At 43.2% G+C, this 18,872-nt stretch overlaps 1 pseudogene; it reads right to left on the bottom strand.

Moving 5' to 3' along the window:
- LOC124227207 (tubulin alpha-3 chain-like) overlaps nt 1–18,872 on the bottom strand; it is a 106,763-nt pseudogene that overhangs the window by 56,503 nt on the left and 31,388 nt on the right.

The following is an 18,872-nucleotide window of genomic DNA, read 5'->3' as shown; positions in this document are numbered from 1 at the left end:
CTTCAGAAAGCCTGGTGCAGGGTGGGTCCTCACGTGCTCTGCTCAGCTCATGGCTGCTGGGGGCCTGCTGTGTGTGGGCTGCTCCTCCAGGCCAAAGCAGGGAACCAAAGCAGGGGCAGCAAGCCAGAGGGAAGGAAAGAGGCAGAGGCCCGACAGGTCCTCGCTGCCAGAGAGAGCAGAGCCTGCCCGCTGCGATCTTGCCCACCTTTGCTCCCCATGGAAGGAGCCAAGGCCAGAGAAGGCCCTCAGAGATGCTGAAATTCGAGGCCAGAGCTGGGGTCTGAGGAGTCAGAGAGAAGTGGGACTGGCTCCAGGAGAGAGTGGCCAAGAGCTGTGCTGAGGCCTGGAGTTCAGGTCCAGCGGGAGGAGGAGGAGGAGAGGACATGGAGGGAGCTGGGTGGTTTTCCAGAGCAGCTGCTGTCATGGTGATAGGGACAGGGTGCCAGCTGGGGTAGACCACAGGGGAGCACCTGCTGAGCTCTGAGGGCCAGGGAGCAGCAGCTGCTCTACACCAAGGGGGGCACTCTAGGCATGTTTGCTGGGTGATCTGAACACTGGGGGCCTCTGATGACCCAGGGTCATTATCCAGCTTTTACTCACTGACATGCCCAGGGTCCCCAGGGCATGTGTGGAGGCTGGAATGTGACTCGTGACCCAGTGATGCACCAGCTGCTCCAGCTGGGACCCTGAGGGGATCTGTGTGCAAGGCAGCACAATGCACATGTCTTTCTGTTACAGCAACAACTGCATCTGCAGTGGGAGACCTGAGCCTGGGCCTCCGGTCAATCTGACACTGAGGACTCCTGTTGTGAGTGCTGGCCTGATGGGGGAGGCCCCAGCACAGACCTGCCTGTGTCTGTCCACACAGATCCCTCCTCTGTCACATCTCCCCACCCCAGTGGCAGCTGGGCGCACAGGTTCCAGAGCCCTGATGGGGATGGGGCCTCCTGGCTTCTACTTGTGACCACTTCTTCCCTTTGCCATCACTCTCTCACCTCTGGCATGGCCCCTGCACTTCTGCAGACTCCTTCCCTCCATCCTTCCCTCCCAGCTGTCCTTCCTCCTCCTCAGCCCACTGGACAGCTGCTCTGCTGTGATGGCCACGGCACCCTCCCTTCCCCTTCACCTTCTCCCCTGCTCTTCCTCTGGCCTTGCTGGACCCAGGCTCAGACCTAACTGAGGCCTTGTGTGCACAGCAGGGGTTCCTTCCTCCAGCGTTGCCTGTGGGAAGCCAGCAGCTGAGCAGGGCGGAGAGCAGAAGACAGAGAAGGGAGGGTGCACTAGAGGGTGGAGCAGGTCCACGGGGACCACTGTGACAAGAGCGTGTGCTCAGAGGACAGTACCACCAGCTCCATGGGATCCAGCCCTGCCTGGCCCTCAGCTCCCTCAACTGGCAGAGGCACCCCCTGCAGCACCCCACTCCCCAGCCTGAGGTTCACCCCTCTGCTGACCTTGGCTGGAACCCAGACCTCTCTCTTAAGCTCTAGATACCCATTTCCAACCACCTGCTGGACAGTCCCCCAGATGGCACATAGGGACATGGGATTCTGAGAGTCTGACCTGATTGCATTAACTCCCTCTAAGGGCTGCCTCTTGGCGAGGAGCCTCCTTCCCATCAGAAGCTGGGCCCAGCGCTTGTCCCCCTCTTCCCCACATCTCCCTCCTCCATCTCACCTCCTGCAGAGAGCTCAGGCTGCCTGCTCCTCCTTCTCACTCCCCTCCTCCAGGCCTGTGCTCCTGTGACTTCCTCCTCTCTGGCCCTTCCTGCCCACCTGTTCCCAGGTGATCTTTCTACACCAGAAACGTGCCCCTGTCTCTCCTACTTTAAGCCCGTCAGCAGCTCCCCTCTGAATGAATCCAGGCTTAGCAGTGTGTCATTCACAGTACTGCCTAAGGATCTGGGCTCTGCCAACCCCCTCTTCCCTCCCGCTCTGAAATCCATCCTCTCACTCCAAGCTTCCTGGAAGTCTCCATGCACACGAGGCAGTTTCTCCCTCTGCGTTGCTCCTGCTGCTCTTCTTGCTGAAATGCCCAGTTCCACCCACCTCACCTGCAGAGCTCAGCTCAGGGGCTCTATCCCCATCCGACCTTTACCCCCAGGAGAGCTGGTGCACACTCTCTCCTTGCACGCATCACACTGCATTTGTGTGATGTTCCTTTTCCTCTTCTCCCCCAGTGGGTGATCCCTTTATGGGCAGGAGTGTGTCTTGTGTGTCTGTCTCTGTCCCCTGCATAGAGCTGCAGCCAGCATCCACCCCCTTACTCTCTCCTGGCCCTGCAGCCTCACCCAGGGCATTCTGTCCCATGGAGACACTTCTGTGTGGAGGCAGTGGGGCCGTCCTCAGCCATGTCAACAGAGATGAGGAGTCCCTGCTTCCCTCTCACACTGCTCTCCCCACCTCCCTGGGCTCAGCTTCTCTCAGTGTCTTGCGTGTGTGTTTCTCAGGTGTCTGCTTTGGTGTCCTCCAGTGCAGGGGGACCCAGTGTCTGCCCAGGAACTGCTGGATTTCTCTGTGAGAGCTTTTCCTAAACCCCACCTCGGTCCTCCCAGCAGCCCTGTGAGGTGTCATTTAAGGGAAAGAGTGGGGATCGGAGACCTAGAGTGTCCTGCCCAGATGCGTAGTGTGGCCGAGTCCACGTTCCAGCCCAGGCCTGAACGTGGGTCCTGAGGCCCCTCTGGCCCCACTCCTGCTCCTGACTGGGGTGCCGCCCTGGCCTCTCCTCAGACCCCTACCTGGGCTCTTCACTGGCTGAGAGAGAATAGCTGGCTCAGGGGCACGATGCTCCCTGTTCACTGATGTTTGGATTTGCAGGTCCAGCAATTGCAGGGTGGCCCCTCCCCCACCCGCACTGCCTGCAGGGGGATCCTGGTCCTGGAAGAGTCACTGTGGGGGTGTGAGGGAGATCAGGACCCCTTTCACTCAACTTTGCCTTTTTAATGTAGAAAAAATGTCATTCTTTTCTGAGGCAGTTAAACACTAAGGAGAGAACCCCAAATATGAATTATTAAAAGAAAGTCCAGTCCCAAATCACTGCTTATTCCAACCCTGATTCACTTCAGTCCAGACCTGAGTCAAAGCCCCTCCAGAGACCTGTCTTCACAGCTCCAACCCTCAGGCTCGGGACACCTGGTGTCGAACGTCGTCGTTCCCTTCTCCCTTCTCCCTGCCTCGTCTCTACTGCTCCACAGCCAGAGATGAGCTTGCCTTGACCAAGTCCCTCTGCTCTGAGAAGGCCGTTCAGCACTGTACTCCATCATTCTAAAACAAACAGAATACGTGAAATTGTCCTGCAACAGTACATTCTTGTTCAATATGATGTACGGTTATTGTCAGAAGCATTAGTATAATGGAAATCCCATAGGGTTTGGAATCAGACAGGCCTGGGACCAAATCCTGATCCATCAACATTGGATCTTGGATTCTGAATCAGAGCTCAGCTCTAGTCTAGATACAATGTTCTATTTCCTGTTCCTTCACTGTTGTCATTAGTCTAATCTGCCTAACCCAGATTGTATCCTCAGCTTTAGGGGAAATCCTTCTGAATCCTTACAGTTCATGTAAAACCCTCTCCGGGACTCAGCCTTGTGTCCGTGTGAAACAGCGCTAGTACCTTCCAGCCAGGGTGACTGTGAGACATGATGAGATGACAGACCCTACAGAAAGGGCCTGTGCAGAGACAGACTCAGTGCTGGTTCTCTTCCTCCAACCTCTCTGGTTTTCATTTCCTGTTGAGGAACAACATTTATGCAGCAAAGTGCACGTGGATTAAGGGCAGAGACTGGTGAATTTTCCCAAACAGCACAGACCTATGTAACCAGCCCCCTGAAGTCCCTTTGAGCCCCAGCCCTTCTCCGTTTCAATAGTTTGGGGAGTAATGACGTTGTCATCCAGAGGAGAGAAACTGTCCTAGGGAGCTTCTCCAAGACCCTCTGTGTGTGAGTAAAAGAAGTGAAGTTCTCAGAAGGTGACAATGTGCTGCCTGGTCCTGGCTCTCTCCTCAGGATGTCCAAGTGAGCAGAGAGTTTGATGACCTCGCCAGCTCAGTGAAGGTCACTCTTCCAGGGCTTTGCAGAAAGACTGCTACCTGCACAGTGGATCACAGAACAGAGTTGCTGCCAGCCTTCAGCCCGTCCCCACCAGCGTCTGCCCCTAAATGACTGCGGAGTGTGGCTTCCTCACCTTCCATTGGCCGCTTCAACTTCACATGGAGGGTTCTGGACCTCTCCATGCCTTGTTACCACCTGAGTCTGCACTGAGTCCTCATGTCAGCTTGGGGTAAGTTCTCAGAGTCGGCCTTCATGATGACTCAGACACCTGTACCCTTCTCAGTCCCCATGGTCCTTTTGCTAACCTGGGCCTCCCTCTGCTCTCACTCATGTAATGACTTCACTCATGAGAATTGTATGGTATGTGAATTATATCTCAAAGCTGTTACCAAAAAAGACCCATATTGTTTGATCTTAATTGTGTAAAAAATGTGTATGAATGTATATACACACACAAAAAGACCAAAAATACCCCTGGTATATTAATAATATTTATCTCCAAGTTGTGGGTTTATGTACCTTTATTTTATTTATATTTTTCTGCATTTTCCACACATTCTACTCTTTGTGCTTTTTTGAATCAGACAAATAAATAGTACTAACTTCACAACGTGATACACGTTCAGTCATGTGCGAGGCATGGTCGGAGCCCTGAGGAAGGAGGGTGCTATAGACTGAATGTTGGCACCCAAAATTCATATGCGGAAGCCCTAACCTCAATGTGACTCTACATGAGGACAGGAAGTAGTTAAGGTTAAATGAGGTCATAAGGGTGAGCCCTGACCTGAGAGGATGAGTATCCTTATCAGAAGAAGCACCAGAAAGCTTGCTCTCTCCTCCTCCCCCATGTGAGCACAGCAAGAAGGCAGCCCTCTGTGGGCCAGGAGGAGAGGCCTCACCAGAAATCAACCCTCCCAGATGTGGGTCTGGGACTCCTGGCCTCCAGAAGTATGAGATGTCGACTGAGGAAAAAATTCAGTACACTTCAAATAGCAGATATTTCTTTGGACAATTAGAATTGCAACTCAGGAGACCCAGACCCAGGCAGAAAACCCAAATGTTTTCTGAGGAAAACAAAGGAGGTAAGGGTTTACAAAGGCAAACAAGAGAAAAATTACACAGGTGTTTTGCAAAATTTGTGATTGGTGTTGGCAAAAACTGTTACTTCTTGGCTATATGTGATCAGTTGCTAAGACCATCTCTAAGGCAGAAAGTTCTTTGAGAGTAAGCACATTTCTTGAAAGAAGTCAAGATGACAATAGAGAAGCACAGCTCAAAAGTTATGTTCCCTCTGGTAGAGACGTGGTGTGCCTGCACGAGCCCCATTTCCTTAAGGGCCTCCCAGCTCCCTTTTAGAATCCTTGGCATATGTTACTCCATTTTTTTCTCACTGTCCACATTTCCCCTTCTGATCAAGATCTTTCAGCAGAAAGCATCTCGGATCAATTGTTTGATATAATGTTATTTCCCTCATTGTTAGGAATGCTCTTTTCTGGGAATTCATGTCCCTTGTTGGGGGGAAGCCATGTCCTCAATCATCAGAGGAGTAACATGGTCAGAGACTCTGGTGGCATCTGAGCAATAAGGAGCTGGTCAGGAAATGAGTCTTAGGCATGGTCTCTATCTGGAAAACTATCAAATCCTTTGGAGTTTGAAGATTGGCTGATCATTTCAAGTCACTGACCAATTATTATTCTAGAGATAGAGACACACAACATTGAGAAATGCAAGTCATTCATAGCTTGAAGGTGACAAAGATCATGCAAATCAGGACAATAATCATTAGTATAACTTGGAGCAGATCTGAGGCAGTAGTAGCATAAGAAGCTTAAATACAAGTACACGTAGCACATTTCTAATAATCATCGTAAACAATATCTGACGTCCTGATCTAATCCAAGCACCTACACCAGGAAGCCAGATGAAAACATCGACAGAGAATGAGAGGGTGTCATTAAAAGACATTAGGCTGGAGACATCCTGAGATATTTTAATAATTTTTCCAAATTCTAACTCAATGTCACCAGGAGACTTGATGCAGGTACAGCAGGGGCTGTTGACTAAAACAGAGATGCCACCCTGTTCTGCAAGGAGATAACTGAGTGCCATTCGACTATCTAATATGACCCTGACTACGGGATCAGGAATCATTGTCGTTGAGCTAAGGCTCAAGTGGTAGAATGTGTCAGTGTAGCTATGGTTTTAGGGATAAACTTTTTATCAACAGGTCATCAAGGACAGAATCAATCCATGGGACAAAGCCTTTGGCAATGGTAATCAATGGAGAGTAGATGGGGTGTAAAATGGAGTCTCTAAATCTTTCCTAGACTAATGAGATTGTCGCTGGGTTTCTCCTTTAACAAGAACTTGAAATGGAATATTATGATATCCTAAAGGAATTATCCTGCCGTGTGCCAGCTGTCTAGACATTCATAAGCCCACGGTTCCCTGTAGGTGGAAGGTGTACCTACAAGGGGCACATAGTATGCAATGTCTTCTACTTCTGTAGCAGTGTCAGTGGTCAGGAGCACTTGGTAAGGTCCTTTCCAATGGGACTGAGGACTGTCTTCCTTTGACAAAGCTTCCAGAGCACACAGTCCCCAGGCTCTAGACTGAGCAACAGCATGCTTTAAACTGGAATCCAGGAAAGTGTCTTTAACGTGTTGATGATGGGCTGGGGATAAGACAGAGATTCACAGGAGCTGGTCACACTCACATAAGACAACAGGGGAGCAGCAGAAGGTTGTGGACCAACAGACACTGATCTGCTGGTGACTGTCCCATGTCAAGTTAGCCCATGTTTGCAAAGAGGTCACTGCCAACAGTCAGCAAGGCCAAAGGCAATACCTTAGGCCAGGGGAGTTCCGTCTACATAACAAACATCATGATAATTAACAGGATCAGAATCTAAAGTCTACAGGGGTACAAACATAATTTTCCTCTCTACAAATACCCTCAATTTTTTTTGGTCAAAGATAATCACAGTAAAACTAATTTGTTTGTATTCAAACTTGACCTGATCATTTATACAAGTGAAAATAAGAATACTTACTGGGAGTTTCCTTTTCTTTCTTTCTTTCGTTTTTGTTTTTTTTTTTTTTGAGGAAGATCAGCCCTGAGCTAACATCTGCTGCCAATCCTCCTCTTTTTGCTGAGGAAGGCTGGCCCTGAGCTAACATCCATGCCCATCTTCCTCTACTGTATATGTGGCATGCCTGCCACAGTGTGACCTGATGAGCAGTGCCATGTCCGCACCCGGGATCCGAACTGGTGGACCCCAGGCCGCCGAAGCGGAACTTGCAAACTTAACCACTGTGCCCCCGGACAGCCCTCACTGAGAGTTTCTGAATTCTGGAGAGATCAGGTAGAGAGAAAAGGTAAATGTTTCATCTTCGTTCACAAAGGAATGTCCTACCAAACTGTCAATAGCTTAAGAGAAAAGATTTCTTTTAATCTGGAAAAACAAAACATTAGACCATCTTTCTCAGCTCACGTAGTCCCAGGAAAATTACTATTTCTTCTGCTTGAGTCCAGTTTTTCCATTAGTTTTCTCGACTTTGCTTGATGAATCAGGATGGTAGGGACAGCAATAATCCCAAGAAGTTTGCAAAGTTTTCATGAAGGTTCGTATGATTTGCTCAGTGAAGTGGGTGCCTCGATCGATGGAGATTGTGGAAGGTACATCCCAGGTGTTCTAGCAGTTTCTCTGCCATGGTGAGGGCATCAGCTTTGTGGCAAGGGAAAGGCTTTAACCCATCCAGAAACCACAGACAGCAACAAGAACATACTGATGAGCCATAGGAAGTGGCAGCTGAGTGAAGTCCAGCTGCAGGTGCTCAAAGGACCCAGAAGGAGGAGTTCTGAGGCCTCTGGGACAGAATAGTTGTTCTTACTGCACCGTGGTGGGGGAAGGAATGTAAAAAAGAAAAAATATGGTTTTCCAGGAAGCGGGAAGAACCAAGCAGCCGTCTTGGGTTTCCCAGAGCCCCAACTGTTTGTTGAATTTACTGCCATTGTTCACCCTCCTTAATGTCTCTGAGTCAGGAGCAGACTGCTGCTGTGTTACAAGGACATCAGGATGGCAAAAGTCTGGCAATGAGAGGTCAACTTTCTTTTTTGCAAGAGAAGCAGAGTGAACTTCACCCACATGTGTCACAACCTTCATAGACTCTGTTGTCGCTGCCTTTGCAGGAAAGTCAGCTAAGGCGCTTTCCTGACATTTACTGTGAGACTCAATTTTCATGACAGACATTTTATTCCAGGACACATTAGACTTCCAGAAGTTTACAAAATTCCTGGAACTCCTATAACCTATACTTATAAAGGCATAACATCAAGAAGGCCAATTGTTATTCCTTATTTGACAATGCTTCCCGTGTAATTTAACATATCAAATAAGCCTAATTAATTTACTATCTCTCAGGTCAAAACAAGACTTCATTTAGAATCTGATTTTGGGGAAGCTTGTCAAAAAATATCAAAAAGGGTTTAAAACATTTGATCAAAAATGATCACAGAGTTTTTCAGAGAAGGAGGGGCAGAGCAAAATGGCGGGGTGAGCTGACCCGGGATTCTCTCCCCTCCAAAATACAACAAAAGATTGGAAGAACTGAATTTCAGAGAATAAACATAATGCCAGCTCGTTAGAGACCTACAATACCAAGAAGGTGGAGATCATAAACCTAGCTTTACCCCTTTGGAGGCGCTGGAACGGTAGGAGAGAACATCGCTCCCTCCCCTAGAGTCTGCAATCGCTGCAGCGCGGGTCGGGAAGGAGCGGGGGAGGGGCCGCACAACCGGGGGATCATCCAGCCGCTGATTCAGTGGAGACCCGCTGACGGGGGGAAAGCTTCCGTCCGCGGGGACCCCATAAATCAAGGGCCTTGGGAGACCAGAGAACAGAACTGATCTGAACCCAGACAGGCGAGTGTGAGTAACAGCCCCTCCCCCCTAACGAAGCCAGTGGGCGCAGCCATCTTGCCCCGAAGGCGGAGAGCTAACACGCCGCTCTCGACCCCCATCTAGTGGTGACAGGCTGTAACTGCAACTGAATTCTACCACCATGAGAAAAAACCGCTCCTCTACCATCCAGCAATTTATAAAAGCCCCAGACCAGAAGGAAAACAATAAAAACACAGAATTAAGTCCTGAGGACTTGGAATTAGGTAAACTAAGTGATAATGAATTCAGAGCAGCTATAATCAAAAAACTCAATGAGGTAGAGAGAAAGATAGAGAAACAAGCCGAGTTCTGGAGTTACTTCACAAAAGAGATTGAAATCATAAAGAAGAATCAAACAGAATTACTTGAGATGAAAAACACAATGGACCAGATAAAACAGAATACGGATTCCCTGAATGCCCGTGTAGACAACCTAGAGGAGCAAATCAGCATAATCGAGGACAGACAGGCTGATTGGCGCCAGACAGAGGAAGAAAGAGAACTAAGAATTTTAAAAAATGAGGAAAATCTCCGAGAGATAATGGATTCAATGAGGAGTAAGAACATAAGGATCATAGGAATTCCTGAGAATATGGAAAAGGAAAATGCAGCAGAAAGTGTGCTTAATGAAATTATTGAAGAGAATTTCCCAAATCTAGGGATCAACGGAGAAATGTGTGTAGAGGAGGGTTTTAGATCTCCTAGATTTGTCAATGTAAAAAGACCCACCACACGGCACATAATAGTAAAGTTGGCAAACAGGAATGATAAGGAAAGAATACTCAGGGAAGTAAGAAAAAAAAAAAGAGAATAACCTATAAAGGAGCCCCTATCAGACTGTCAGTGGATTTCTCTACAGAAACCCTACAAGCTAGGAGAGAATGGAGTGATATATTCAAAGCTTTAAAGGATAAAATCCTTCAGCCAAGAATACTCTATCCAGCAAGAATTTCCTTCAGATATGAGGGAGAAATTAAATCTTTTCCAGACAAACAAAAGTTAAGGGAATTTGTAACTAAAAGCCCGCCATTACAAGAAATCCTCAAGAAGGCTCTCATACTTGAAAAAAGAAAAAAGGGAGAAAGGGGACACAATCCACAGACTAGGGAGACCGATGGATAGAACCAGAACAGGATAGCAAATATTCAATTATAGCATTAGGGTAAAAGTAAGGAAACTACCAAAACAAGGATGATCTTAGCACTCTAACTACAAATTAATAAGACGAGTTGGAATAAAAAATGAAAATAATTATTTAGGAGGGGAAGAGCAAAGGGTCTAAATCAGTATTGGTCGAGTAAGTAAGAGACCACCAGAGAATAGACTATATTATACACGAGATTCTAAATACAAACTTCAAGGTAGACACTAAAATAAAGTACAGAACAGAGTCACAAATCATAGATAAGGAAAAATCTAAGAAACCCAGCATAAGAAATTGCAGTATTAAATGGGTAGTCTAAAGCACACAGGAAAAGAAACACAGGAAAACAAGATAATGAGTGACAGATTGACAGCATTAAGTCCACATGCATCAATAATCACTCTCAATGTGAACGGATTGAACTCTCCAATAAAAAGACACAGAGTGGCAAAATGGATTAAAGAACAAGATCCAACAATTTGTTGCCTCCAGGAAACACACCTCAGACCCAAGGACAAACACAGACTCAGGGTGATGGGGTGGAGGACAATACTTCAAGCAAATAGCAAGGAAAAAAAGGCAGGTGTTGCAATTCTCATATCAGACCAAGTGGATTTCAAAATAAGACAGGTAAAGAGAGACACAGAGGGACAACATATAATCATCAAAGGGACACTTCATCAAGAAGAAATAATGCTTATAAATATCCATGCACCCAACACAGGAGCACCAAGATTCATAAAGCAACTATTAACAGACCTGAAGGAAGATGTTAAAAACAACACAATAATAGTAGGGGACCTCAACACCCCACTCACATCAATGGACAGATCATCCAGACAGAAAATCAACAAGGAAATAGTGGAGCTAAATGAAAAACTAAAACAATTGCACTTAATAGACATATATAGATCACTCCACCCTGAAGGAGCTGAATACACATTCTTCTCAAGTGCACATGGAACATTCTCAAGGATAGACCATATGTTGGGAAACAAGGCAAGCCTCTACAAATTTAAAAAAATTGAAATAATAACAAGCATCTTCTCAGATCATAGTGCTGTAAGGCTACAAATTAATTACAAGAAAAAAGCTGAGAAAGGCACTAAGATGTGGAGACTAAACAACACACTACTGAACAAGCAATGGATCATTGAAGAAATTAAGTAAGAAATAAAAAAATACCTGGAAACAAATGAAAATGATAGCATGCCATACCAACTCATATGGGATACAGCAAAAGCTGTATTAAGAGGAAAATTCATTGCAATACAGGCACATCTTAACAAACAAGAAAAATCTCAAATAAGCAACCTTAAAGCACACCTAACTGAACTACAGAAAAAAGAACAAATGAAGCCCAAAGTCAGCAGAAGGAGAGAAATAATGAAAATCAGAGCAGAAATAAATACTATTGAAACGAAAAAGGCAGTAGAAAGGATCAATGAGACAAAGAGCTGGTTTTTTGAGAAGATAAATAAAATTGACAAACCACTAGCCAGACTTACAAAGAAAAAAAGGGAGAAAGCTCAAATAAACAAAATCAGAAATGAGCAAGGAGAAATAACAACAGACTCTGCAGAAATACAACAGATTATAAGAGAATACTACAAAAAACTATATGCCAACAGAATGGATAACCTAGAGGAAATGGATAAATTCCTGGACTCCTACAATCTCCCAAAGCTCACTCAAGAAGAGGCAGACAATTTGAACAGACCAATCACAAGGAAAGAGATTGAAACAGCAAACAAAAGCATCCCAAAGAATAAAACCCCAGGACCAGATGGCTTTCCTGGGGAATTCTACCAAACTTTCAGAGAGGATTTAATACCTATCCTTTTCAAACTATTCCAAAAAATTAGGGAAGATGGAACACTTCCTAACACATTCTATGAGGCCAACATCACGCTGATACCAAAACCTGACAAGGACACCATGAAAAAAGAGAACTACAGGCCAATATCACTGATGAACATAGATGCAAAAATTCTAAACAAAATTTTGGCAACCAGAATTCAGCAATTCATCAAAAGAATCATACATCAGGATCAGGTGGGATTCATACAAGGGACACAGGGATGGTTCAACATCCGCAAATCAATCAACGTGATACACCACATCAACAAACTGAGGAATAAAAACCACATGATCATCTCAATAGATGCAGAGAAGGCATTTGACAAGATCCAACAGCCATTTATGATAAAAAAAACTCTGAACAAAATGGGCATAGAAGGAAACTACCTCAACATAATAAAGGCCATATACGACAAACCCATAGCCAACATCATACTCAATGGGCAAAAACTGAACCCCATCCCCCTGAAAACAGGAACAAGACAAGGATGCCCTCTATCACCACTCTTATTTAACATAGTACTGGAAGTCCTGGCCAGAGCAATCAGGCAAGAAAAAGGAATAAAAGGATCCAAATAGGGAAGGAAGAAGTGAAACTCTCGCTGTTTGCAGACGACATGATCTTATATATAGAAAACCCCAAAGAATCCATTGGAAAACTGTTAGAAGTAATCAACAACTACAGCAAAGTTGCAGGGTATAAAATCAATTTGCATAAATCAGTAGCATTTCTATACTCCAGTAATGAACCAACAGAAAAAGAACTCAAGAATACAATACCATTCACAATCGCAACAAAAAGAATAAAATACCTTGGGGTAAATTTAACTAAGGAAGTGAAGGACTTATATAATGAAAATTACAAGGCCTTTCTGAGAGAACTGGATGACGACATAAGGAGATGGAAAGACAGTCCATGTACATGGATTGGAAGAATAAACATAGTTAAAATGTCCGTTCTACCTAAAGCAATCTACAGATTCAACGCCATCCCAATCAGAATCCCAATGACATTCTTTACAGAATTAGAACAAAGAATCCTAAAATTCATATGGGGCAACAAAAGACCCCGAATTGCTAAAGCAATCCTGAGAAAAAAGAACAAAACGGGAGGCATCACAATCCCTGACTTCAAAACATACTACAAAGCTACAGTAATCAAAACAGCGTGGTACTGGTACAAAAACAGGTGCACAGATCAATGGAACAAAATTGAAAGCCCAGAAATAAAACCACACATCTATGGACAGCTTATCTTTGACAAAGGAGCTGAGGGCATACAATGGAGAAAAGAAAGTCTTTTCAACAAATGGTGCTGGGAAAACTGGAAAGCCACATGGAAAAGAATGAAAATTGACCATTCTTTTTCACCATTCACCAAAATAAATTCAAAATGGATTAAAGACCTAAAGGTGAGACCTGAAACCATAAGGCTTCTGGAAGAAAACGTAGGCAGTACACTCTTTGACGTCAGTATTAAAAGGATTTTTCGGACACCATGCCTTCTCAGAGAAGGGAAACAATAGAAAGAGTAAACAAATGGGACTTCATCAGATTAAAGAGCTTCTTCAAGGCAAATTAAAACAGGATTGAAACAAAAAAACAACCCACTAACTGGGAAAAAAATATTTGCAAGTCATATATCTGACAAAGGCTTAATATCCTTAATATATAAAGAACTCTCACAACTCAATCACAAAACATCAAACAACCCAATCAAAAAATGGGCTGGAGACATGAACAGACATTACTCCAAAGAAGATATACTGATGGCCAATAGGCACATGAAAAGATGCTCATCATCGCTAATCATCAGGGAAATGCAAATCAAAACTACACTATGATATCACCTTACACCCGTTAGAATGACAAAAATATCTAAAACTAATAGCAACAAATGTTGGAGAGGTTGCGGAGAAAAAGGAACCATCATACACTGCTGGTGGGAATGCAAACTGGTGCAACCACTATGGAAAACAGTATGGAGATTCCTCAAAAAACTAAAAATAGAACTACCATACGATCCAGCCATCCCACTACTGGGTATTTATCCAAAGAGCCTGAAGTCAGCAATCCCAAAAGTCCTGTGCACCCCAATGTTTATTGCAGCACTGTTTACAATAGCCAAGACGTGGAAGCAACCTACGTGCCCATCAACAGACGAATGGATAAAGAAGATGTGGTACATATACACAATGGAATACTACTCAGCTGCAAAACAGAACAAAGTCAATCCATTTGCAATAACATGGATGGACCTTGAGAGAATTATGTTAAGTGAAATAAGCCAGCGAGAGAAAGATAATCTGTGTATGACTCCACTCATATGAGGAATTTAAAACTATGGACCAAGAACAGTTTAGTGGATACCAGGGGAAAGGTGGGGTGAGGGGTGGGCACAAAGGGTGAAGTGGTGCACCTACAACATAACTGACAAACATTAATGTACAATTGAATTTTCACAAGATTGTAACCTATCAATAACTCAATAAAAAAATCACAGATTTTAATGAAACAATACTTCATTGTCTATTTAACCAAAGTGACAAAGATTTTAAAGGCAAACACAGAAAGTTACATGGTTCTGAGCAAAACCCAGCTTTTCTATGTAACAGAAGACTTCATAAAGACAAAACACAGAATTTTTGTTTTCTAGGCAGATTACATTAAAGGTAAAGGAACGTTGTTTACTGTTTCTTATTAAGAGCAGAACAATAATCTGAGAAGACTTTGCTCTTTTATAGAGAGGAAAACCAAATTCTAACTTTGTACCAGTGTACTTTTGATATTAAAATTCATTTTTAAATAAATTCATTTTAATTTTAGCCACCTTGACCACATATTAAAATTTCTTCTTAAAGATTCCTTTTTCATAAACCGTCTGCAACTTTCTATGTCTACCTAGGTTTTGTCCAGTCTTTTTCATTCCTATTTTTGAATAATCATTCTATTTTAGGACAAAATTACTTTCTAATTTTCCTTTAACAAAAATTCATCTTCATACCTTCTCTTACTGAAAACATACACCTTACTTTCCATGTCTACTCTTCATATATAGTCATTTTTTTATTTCAAAAATGTACATAGTTCATCTTTAAAAAAAGATGCAAGGCAGTTGTTAGAGAATACTTACAGATCTTACTCTTAGAGGATAGCATAATTGCCTACGCATCACACTAAGTGAGTACAAACTCCTTCTACATGATATAAACCATACCCTTTTCTGGAAATTACAGAACGAGACTCACTCTTGGCTACAGGTTCATGCTGACATTGCTCTGCTAGACTGGGAACGACGGAACAGGCAGAGGCCACAAGATCCCCACATTCTTGCTGAAGAGGGTTGCTCTAGGTTGAGCAGGCAGAAGAAAGATTTGAAAGATGGAACAACAACTTCTAAACTGATGGCAGAGCTGTAAATATCTCGGAAGCCACCACCAGAATTCTCAGCCTTGCACGCAGTTCTAAGAAATGGGGGAAGTTCTTTTTAACACAGATGCTGCCTGGCTGTCAATCTGAAGAGACAAGGCAACAAAGTGGGAGGCTGTCAGAGAGAGATTCCAGCCTGGCCTTGCAGAATCATCGCTGTGCGTGTGCAGGGCAGAAAGGGTGGGTGATCTTGTGTGGGCCTCTCCATCTGGCACATGGACCCTTCTGTTGCTCAGTTTACTGTGGTTTAACAGCAGTGGCTTTCAGATAATCCCATAGCAAGAAGGAGAGTGTGTATCATGGTCCAGCACACACTTACATAAATAAAACCATATGAGTAGCTGAAATAACAATTTAATAAACTGACATGTATTTCCTATTTTCAGTATATGCCATACATGTATTCTATCTTTCATTTTGTGAAATTATTTCTTTCATTTATATATAATAAATACATTGATCTATGTGTTATTGATATTGAAATATATAAAATGTATATAATACATAACAATTGGAGATAAAGATTATCCATTTATCTATTTTGATAAATGTAGACATCATGTAAATTTTCTATTTAAATAAATGTTAATCATAATTTATCAACGGCCTGTGACCATAGTTTGAAAAATGAGAAGTGACAGTGAATCCTTGCACAGTAGGAGAAAGTTCAACTGCTTCTCATCTGACAAAGGGGCGCCTGCTGCTCTGCCCGCATTTTCTCAGCATCAACGCACACAGTGTGCACAGAGTTAATTTGCCCTCATTACTCTACGTGTTCTGACATTTTCTCTGGCTCATTTTTATTCTCAGCTCTTCCTCCAAATTGTTTTCTAATTTTACTTTTTATTGAGGTTATAGTTTACAACCTTGTGAAATTTCAGTTGTATATTCTTGTTTGTCAGTCGTGTCGTAGGTGCACCACTTCCCCCTTTGTGCCCACCCCCACCACTCCCTTCCCCCTGGTAACCACTAATCTGTTCTCTTTGTCCACATGTTTAACTTCCACATGTGAGTGGAGTCATACAGAGATTGCCTTTCTCCATCTAGTTCATTTCACTTTACATAAAACCCTCAAGGTTCATCTATGTTGCTGTGAATGGGACGATTTTATCCTTTTTTTATGGCTGATTAGTATTCTATTGTGTGTGTGTGTGTGTGTATCTTCTTTATCCAATCATCTGTTCATGGGCACTTAGGTTGCTTCCACGTCTTGGCTATTGTGGATAATGCTGCAATGAACATAGGGGTGCATGGGTCTCTTTGAATTGCTGATTTCAAGTTCTTTGGATAGATACCCAGTAGTGGGATAGCTGGGTCTATGGTATTTCTATTTTTAATTTTTTGAGAACTCTCCATACTGTTTTCCATAGTGGCTGCACCAGCTTGCATTCCCACAGCAGTGTATGAGGATTCCTTTTTCTCCACAACCTCTCTAACATTTGTTACTTTTTGTCTTCGTTATTATAGCCATTCTAATGAGTGTAAGGTGATATCTCGTTGTAGTTTTGATTTGCATTTCCCTGATGATCAGTGATGATGAACATCTTTTCACATGCCTATGGGCCGTCCATATATCTTCTTTGGAGAAATGTCTGTTCATATCCCCTGCCAATTTTTTGATCAGGTTGTTTGATTTTTTGTTGTGAGTTGAGTGAGTTCTTTATATATTATGGAGATTAACCCTTTGTCGAATATACGATTTGCAAATATTTTTTTCCCAATTGGTGGGTTGTGTTTTTGTTTCAATCCTGTTTTCCCTTGCCTTGTAGAACCTCCTTAGTCTGATGAAGTCCCATTTGTTTATTCTTTCTATTGTGTCCCTTATCTGAGAAGACATCATGTCCAAAAATATCCTTCTAAGACTGATGTCAAAGAGTGTATTGACTATATTTTCTTCTAGAAGTATTGTGGTTTCAGGTTTTATCCTTAAGTCTTTGATCCATTTTGAGTTTATTTTTGTGAATGGTATAAAAGAATGGCCTATTTTCATTCTTTTACATGTTGCTTCCAGTTTTCCCAGTAGCATTTGTTGAAGAGACTTTCTTTTCTCCACTCTATGTTCTCAGCTTCTTTGTCAAAGATTAGCTGTCCATAGATGTGTGGTTTTATTTCTGGGCTTTCAATTCTGTTCCATTGATCTGTGTGTGTTTTTGTGCCAGTATCATGCTGTTTTGATTACTGTAGCTTTGTAGTATGTTTTGAAGTCAGGGATTATGATGCCTCCAGTTTTCTTCTTTATTCTCAGATTGCTTTAGCAATTCGGGGTCTTTTGTTGCCCCACATGAATTTTAGGACTCTTTGTTCTATTTCTGTGAAGAATGTCATTGGGATTCTGATTGGGGTTGCATTGAATCTGTAGATTGCTTTAGGTAGTATGGACACTTTAACTACTTTTTTTTCTTCCAATCCATGTGCATGGAATGTCTTTCCGTCTCTTTCTATCGTCATCAGTTTCTTTCAGGAAAGTCTTGCAGTCTTCATTGTATAGGTCTTTCACTTCCTTGGTTAAATTTATCCCAAGATATTTTATTCTTTTCGTTGCAGTTGTGAATGGGATTGCATTCTTGAGTTCTCTATTAGTTCGTTTTTAGAATATAGAAATGCCACTGATTTATGTAAGTTGATTTTGTACCCTGCAACTTTGCTGTAGTTGTTGATTACTTCTAGTAGCTTTCTGATGAATTTTTTGGGGTTTTCTATATATAAGATCATGTCGTCTGCAAACAGCGAGAGTTTCACTTTTTCATTCCCTATTTGGATTCCTTTTATTCCTTTCTCTTGCCTGATTCCTGTGGTCAAAACCTCCAGTACTATGTAGAATAAGAGTGGTGATAGAGGGCATCCTTGTCTTGTTCCTGTTCTCAGAGGGATGGCTTTCAGGTTTTCCCAGTTGAGTATGATGTTGGCTGTGGATTTGTCATATACGGCCCTTATTATGTTGAGGTAATTTCCTTCTATCCCCATTTTATTAAGATCTTTTATCATAAATGGCTGTTGGATCTTGTCAAATGCTTTCTCTGTGGCTATTAAGATGATCATGTGGTTTTTATTCCTCATTTCGTTAATGTGGTGTATCATATTGATTGATTCGCGGATGCTGAACCATCCCTGTGTCTCTGGTATATCTCCCACTTGATCATGATGTATGATCTTTTTGATGTATATTCAGGTTGCCCATGTTTTGTTGAGGATTTTTGCATCTATGTTCATCAGCAATACTGGCCTGTAATTTTCCTGTTTTATGTTCTCCTTGTCAGACTTTCGTATCAGAATGATGTTGGCCTCGTAGAATGTGTTAGGAAGCGTTCCATCTTCCCTAATTTTTTTGGAATAGCTTGAAAAGGATAGGTCTTAAATCCCCTCTGAAAGTTTGGTAGACCTCCCCAGGGAAGCCATCTGGTCCTGGGCTTTTATTCTTTGGGATGATTTTGATTACTGTTTTAATCTCTT

The sequence above is a fragment of the Equus quagga genome, chromosome 15 (genome assembly GCF_021613505.1).
Source record: "Equus quagga isolate Etosha38 chromosome 15, UCLA_HA_Equagga_1.0, whole genome shotgun sequence".
NCBI classification, from domain to species: Eukaryota; Metazoa; Chordata; class Mammalia; order Perissodactyla; family Equidae; genus Equus; species Equus quagga.
Note: the sequence above shows the minus strand (reverse complement) of the source record. Positions and strands in the feature narration are given on the sequence as shown.